The sequence below is a fragment of the Chiroxiphia lanceolata genome, chromosome 18 (genome assembly GCF_009829145.1).
Source record: "Chiroxiphia lanceolata isolate bChiLan1 chromosome 18, bChiLan1.pri, whole genome shotgun sequence".
NCBI lineage: Eukaryota > Metazoa > Chordata > Aves > Passeriformes > Pipridae > Chiroxiphia > Chiroxiphia lanceolata.
The window spans coordinates 8,552,248-8,558,988 of record NC_045654.1 but is presented as its reverse complement, the minus strand read 5'-3'; the positions used below and the strand labels follow the sequence as shown (position 1 = coordinate 8,558,988).

Below are 6,741 nucleotides of genomic sequence, written 5' to 3'. Positions count from 1 at the left end.
CTCACACGGGTCCCCTCGCATCTACTGCCTCGCAGCGACCCCCGCGGGTCCCAAATAACCCGCAGTTATCCCAATTAACGTTGTCGGCCCCTGCACCTAACCCAGATACTGCCCCTCCACGCCCTCCGCGTGTCTCGCGTGCCCCGAATAACTCGCAGGGACTGCTCCGGCCGCTCGCGCGTTCCGGGTGCCCGGGGACAGCGATGGGAGTCACGCCCCGCAAAAATGTGGGTTTGAAAGGGTGACTCGCCCTGTTGGTTTGGGGACGGAGCCAGCTCGTGAGAGGGCTGGCAGGAGAGGTTTCTGTGGAAGTGCGTGATAGATTTCTGTGGAAATCCGTGATAGATTTCTGTGGAAATCATGGGAGTGCTGGCAGTTAAATCCATTTTGGGTAAGGAACGTGAAATGCCAAATAAAACCCTCACGACGTGGCCATGGCATGCAGTCATCACTCAAAACCCACTAAAACTACGTTAATCGTAGGTGAGTTAACAAAAAAAAAAGTTAATTGTAGGTGAGAGAGACAAAGCTCTCAGCTGTCCCCGTGCACAACTTCAGCTTCAATGCTATAGAGACCCAGTGGGTTCAAAAAGACCCAATTCCTTGTTTCCCACAGCTCAGTTCTCTGTGCTGCTTGTGGGTGTGCAAAAGGGCCTGTTGTCCCTTTGGAGGTTCCCAGCAGGCAGCTCTGCAAATTAATTTAATTCCTCTGTGTACACACACATCAAGAAGCTGCTGCCACTTATATAACTTAGTAACAAACAGGAGTGTAAACACAGCAGAGGCAGGTGTGAAACCTGCACCCCGAGCTGCTGCAGTGAACGGAAGAGCCACACTCCGTGGACTCAGCCCATGGAAAAGCTGCTGAAGCACCCTCATTATCACAGGGGAGGCATTTCACTCCCTCTGTACCTTGACAGAGACAACATCTCTCCCCTTACACTGCTAAAGGCTTAAGCAAAGCATGAAAGTTTTCCAGCTGGAGCTGAAATTGTATCCAAAGTTATTAAAAATTAATGCTCCTGTTAGAACAGGGAGAAGGAGAGTGGAGGGAGCACAAGGAGCAGCCCAGTCCCCGTTTGGTGGATTAGGGAACACAGCCACATGTGCCAACGTGGTGGAGATAAGGGGTGCTGCTGCCCAGGCCTGTCAGGGTGTGAGAGCAGACAAACAAGGTAGCTCTCCTCAGTGCCTCGCCCTCTGTGACTTTATCAGGAAAGGGAAGTACATATTTTCAGAGTTTCCCCCACAGAATCATTCTTTCCCTTCCCTCAGTCTCAATCTTCCTCCTCCTCGTCCAGGTCCTTTCTAGGACAAGTCCAGCCTGGCCTAAGCCCTTGTTCTGCACCTCTGCCCACAGTGCCCTTGAGGCAGCTCGTTGTAGTGCAACGTGATGTGTCCCACAGCAGCTGGGCTGTGCTGCTCAGCCTGGGAGCTCCCCCACACTTCCAGCTAAACCCAAGCTCTCCATGCCTCATCCCAGTTCCCAGAGCTGGATGGGATGCTTTCCATGCCTCTTTGCCCACCAGCCCTGACTCACAGGGCTGAGAAACTTGGTGTGAGCTCAGGGCTGACAAACACACTTGGCAGAGCAGAACTCCATGTTTCGGTGAGGGCTCCAGAGCCAAGGCACACGGTAAGCAGTTCACACTCCTCCATCCTTGGAAATCCTTGGAAAACCTTGAAAATCCTTGGAATGGGCTCTGCAGGGAAGTGGTGGAGTCATCATTCTGTGAAGTGTTCAAAAAACAAGGAGATGTGGCACTTTGTGATATAGTTTAGTGGCTATGGGGGTATTCAGTTGAAGGTTGGACTTGATCTTGGAGGTCTTTTCCAATCTTAATGATTCCATCATTCTATGATTCTATCCCAGGCCAGCCACCCAGGTCTGTCCAGACAGCCAGAAGGCCTCATAATTTACATGATAATTAGTAATCTTTGCTGAACTCTTTCACACTCCTGCACACTGTGTACCCAGATGAGAAACTGCTCCTGGCTTTCATTCAGAGGATCACTGGGCTCCTGTGACACAAAACCCAACTATTTTTAATAAAACAGTTCAGAACTGGTTTTCCCCCCTGCTCAGTGTCAGTGTGGATAGTTCTCCCTGTAAATCCCTCCCAGCCCATGCCCTGCTGCCTCACTCCGGTGTTTTTCTTGTACCCTGAGGGTCCATGTTCTGCCAAGTGATATTTGTTTAAAATTCCCCAGTGCACAAATTTGGCACAAAAACTGGAGCAAAGGGCATCCCCCTGGTTACTGCAGCTGGGTGGAATCTTCCCACCTCAAAGTCCAAGATATATTTACATCAGCCCATTTAAGCTGCAAAAGCAAAATGAACTCTTCCTGCCAGGCTTGCTCAGACCAACAAATGCACAAAGCAGAAGTGCTGCACAATATAATCAACTGTTGGAGGCACAAGCAGGTTTTCAGCTGGTTTTAAAACTGATTCACTTGGAGCTGACGTCAATCCTCCCTCCCAAGTATCTTAGTCCTGAGATTGGAGCATGATAAATATTACCTGTAATGCCATCTGCCCTACAGACAGCCCGGGCTCCTCACTATTTATTTAAGGGCTAATGTTGTGCTAGACCGGAACACAGTTTATTTCAGCCTGGTTTGACTTTGTTTTGACTCTAATTCCAAATGCCTGTCCACTTGAACTCTTAGAGTGATCTGTCATACGGCAAAACCAACATCAGCCTTGGAAAGATGAAGTTCAAGACAGCACAGCTGCATTAAACACAAAACTCATGTGAGAAGGACAATACCAGCCTTCCCACATGGAAAAGTCAAGAGAAGATGCAGAGTCAGAAGATCACCAGCTAGAATTCCAGAATGGTTGGGGTTGGAAGGAACCTTAAAGATCATCTTGTTCCTCCCCCCACCATAGGCAGGGACACCTTCCACTATTCCAAGTTGCTCCAAGCCCCATCCAACCTGGCCTTGGACACTTCCAGGGATGGGGCAGCCACAGCTTCTCTGGGCAGCCTGTGCCAGGGCCTCACCACCCTCACAGCCAAGAATTCCTTCCCAGTATCCCATCTAACCCTGCCCTCTGGCAGTGGGAAGCCATTCCCCCTTATCCTGTCACTCCATGCCACATCCAAAGTCCCTCTCCAGCTCTCCTGGAGCCCCTTTAGCACTGAAAGGGGCTTGAAGGTCTCCCAAATCTCAGCTGTCCAAAATCCTGGAGAGCTGATTTATTTTCTGTACCAGTTTCTCAATTCCTTTAGAACCTCATCCAAGTCACCTATAAAATACAAAATATTGTAGTTTATTGGTGACTCTGACTTTTGGTCAGTGCTAAAATTGTTATGAATGGCATTAAGCTGAGAAGATATATTTAGATCAAGTAATGCACATGCAAAACTGTTTCCTCTTAGGATTTTCTCCTCATTTTAAAAGTCTAAGATAACAGGAATTATACCACTTCCTAGAGAAGCTCTTTTATTATATTAACTCTGCACTTTTTATCACTAAAAACTTCCTAACAAGTCTGAACACCTCATCTATCATAATTTATGAGACTGTGGTTAATAAGCTGATTCTACTCAGAGTTTAAATGTCCAAAAATAAAATTAAAACATTTAATCAAATGATACATGTCCATGGGCAGGACAAGTATTGGTGCACTGTTCTGAAAACTCTAGTGCCCTCTGTTCTGAGGAACAGCAATCATTTTAGCTGTGTAAAAGTAATTAAGTTATTTAAATCTCAAGTAATTTAAAAGGAAAGGGCTGTGGTGAAAGTTCTATGGTTAGAAACCAAAGTTTACTGTGAATTATTACAATAAGCTTGGATGAGAGAAACTGAAATATAAGTAGTGCTTTTTGCTTAATCTTAGCATTTCATCAGACATCTGTGTTAGTTTTATTTGTGTTTATAATCAGTTACTTCCCCTGGATTTACCTGATGGGACTCAATCCTGCCACGTTTGCATTGCAAATGCTACATTGTAATGCTTAAATGCACATCAAAATCTTGCAGCTTAAATTATAATTAAAATAGTAATACAGCAAATCCCTTAAGATGCTTTTTAATAGACAGCACCCTGCTGCATCTTCAACTGCTGCATCTTCATTTTCTAGGACCTCCCACACGAGGATCACAGTGCCCTCTTTAATTATTAATTAACTCATATTGACAGGATAAATTAAAATCTCTGGGATGGAGAACAAGCTTTGTTTATTGATGTCCTGATCTTGTCCTACACACTTGGAGTTGCTCTTTGGAACCTGTTTCAGAAATCCAACATAAAGGTGGGTTTTGTGGGGGAGTGGTGTTCAAAAGGTTTTTCTTAGACATGGGTTTTTATCTTGCCTTTCCTCTCTCCATGACAAAGGTGGGGTGGTTGTATTTTATTTAACTTCCTTTCTGCAGGGACTTTGCATTCTGCTTGTGAGTACATATTTCTGGAGAGGCTTCATGACCCTATTGAACAATCACATCCTACAGCTGAGGAATTCAGAGTCACTCAAACATCAGTAAAGAGGGAGCTGAAGTGACACAGCAGCTTGTTTGACCTATTCTTCTCTTACAGCAAATACTGGAGATTTTTAGGTGAACTGTTGCTCTGAGTGAAGCCCTAACACTTCTGAGAAAAGAAAAAAGGTCATGAGTAAAACAGATTAATTCCATCCTACTTTGCTATTGAACAGTCGCCCAGTTCTATTTCAATGGTAGATGCAGGAAGAATTAATACCTCTTTATTCATCCAGCTCCTGCCCACATTCATCCAGGGTGCAATCTGTGCTTTCACATTCCAGCAAGGCTTGCTTTTCATCTTGGAGTCTGGTCCCTTGTGCACCATCAGCTTTGCCAAGTAATTCTAGATGCAAAAAGTATGTATTAAATTCTGTTTTCCCTGGTGCATTGTCAACAGCCCTTTTTTAACCAATTTTAAATGCATCAGAAATGTGTAAACTAACAAGTTTTAATATTAATTATCTCATGGCACTGCAGGGGAACAAGAAGACAGAATATAACCAATGGTGATAGATAAACCAAGCACCACTCTCCCTCCAAGCCTGTAATCTAAAATCCAAGTTTCCAACTTTGCAGGACTTGTAGGATTGCTTTTCTTTTTGTTTCCCTGCTCTGGGACAGAGGACTAAATTTTTAAAGAGCTCCAGGATTTCCTCAAATACAGGGCTATATTCCCTTGGATGGCTGCAGCCAGTCCTGCCACAGCCTCAGTGAGAAGAAAAAAAAGAGTCCTATGGTGCCATTTTTACAATTTCCTTTCAAAATGGAAGTGTCTTGAAGTCACTGTTGCTCTTTAAGCCTGAAAAAAACAACAAACCCACCACTTGTAACACCCTTTTGACCACCTGGCTGAAAGGAAGCGCATGGATGCTTCCAATGGAATCCAAAAACCCTCAGGAACAGCAAAAAACAAAGAGACTGAACACACCAGTTCTTCATCCCCAAAAGGAAAGGTGAACACAGAAACTTTGGAACAAGGAATGCAGGCTGGAGACCCAGTGAGGTTATTTTGGGATGGAAGGCACACACAGCTCTGAGGTACAGTGGAGCACAGTGGATTCTCACCTTCATGTAACCATGTCCTTGGAGCAATGAGGTGTTTCCAAGGGAAGGAGGACTTCAGGACTTTGCCACGTGACATGGAGCTGTTTCAGATCCAGGTTAGCAGCGCTTGGAGAACATCAGAGCACCCTGGTGGCCTCACACGGAGTGAACAGGCAATGCTCTTGTGGAACTCATCGCACCCCTGGGGTAAGTGGACAGCACAAAGGAGGGACATTATTTCCATTTCCAATGGATGAAACTGGAATATTAGAGCTTTTAGAGCTCAACCATCAACTCAGCACAAAATCATGTCCCCAAGTGCCACAGCCACACATTTTTGAACACCTCCGGGGATGGTGACTCCACCATTTCCCTGGACAGCCTGTTCTGATGCTGGACAACCCTTTCCATGAAGAAATATTCCCTAATATCTAATCTAAACCTCCTGCCAGGGAGTTGTAGAGAGTGACAAACTTTCCCCTCAGGTAATGCAGAACATAAAACTTGATGAAGTTTCATTTTAAAAATTAATTTCCTTGTTGAACTGAAGCCTGGATGTTACATCTGTAAGGTAACCCTGATCACTAGTCACTCTCTAGCCTAGTTTTCCAATTCACTATAAAAATAGAATCATTTAGAATCATTAGAATCATTAACCATTTAGGTTAAAAAAAGACCTCAAAGTTACCTGTGTATATGGCAAAATTTCTAACCAGCTTAATTAATGAATATACACTGAGCATGAAGGACCCAGGGCATTTTCAGAAGGAGAAACTTTAAAACTTCAAAAATTAGTTTAAGGAAAGATTACTAAAAACACAGTTGCAAAAAACCGTGAAATATAGCATTTTTTATCTCACAAGGGACCATTCCGCACATTTTTTTTTTTGCGTGTGGCCTTCCAGCAGCTTTTCTCCCCAGACCTCCTTCGTGGTTCACTACACCAGAAACCTTTTCTGTGGTACTGAGGGGGCAGCACCCGATCAACGCCGGTCTGGACTGTTCCTGAGGGCGCTGGGTGGCACAAGGGGCTGCTTGACACCACCACGGCGGCCATACCCAGCCAAAGTCCAGCGTGCGGCCTCTCCCCGCGCTGAGGGGCGACGGGGGAGCCCGGAGGACCCTGATAAACCCTGAGACTCTCGCCGCCACCACCCTCATCGCCATCTTGGCCGGGGCGCTGCCCTTCCCCTCCGCCCCGCCAAGTCT

At 45.5% G+C, this 6,741-nt stretch overlaps 1 long non-coding RNA gene across 6 annotated transcripts; it reads right to left on the bottom strand.

Annotated features, from left to right (window-relative positions):
• Positions 1-1,154: 1,154 nt before the first annotated feature.
• Positions 1,155-6,723, bottom strand: LOC116796037. Of its 6 annotated transcripts, none has more exons than XR_004360234.1 (4): positions 6,393-6,723; positions 5,554-5,734; positions 4,706-4,831; positions 1,155-1,730 (listed from the first exon to the last, which is right to left on the bottom strand). It is a non-coding gene; the product is annotated as an uncharacterized LOC116796037 (long non-coding RNA). The 6 variants fall into 6 exon arrangements; XR_004360236.1 differs by lacking the exon at positions 1,155-1,730 and adding an exon at positions 1,799-2,022; XR_004360235.1 differs by lacking the exon at positions 1,155-1,730 and adding an exon at positions 3,085-4,597.
• Positions 6,724-6,741: the final 18 nt, after the last annotated feature.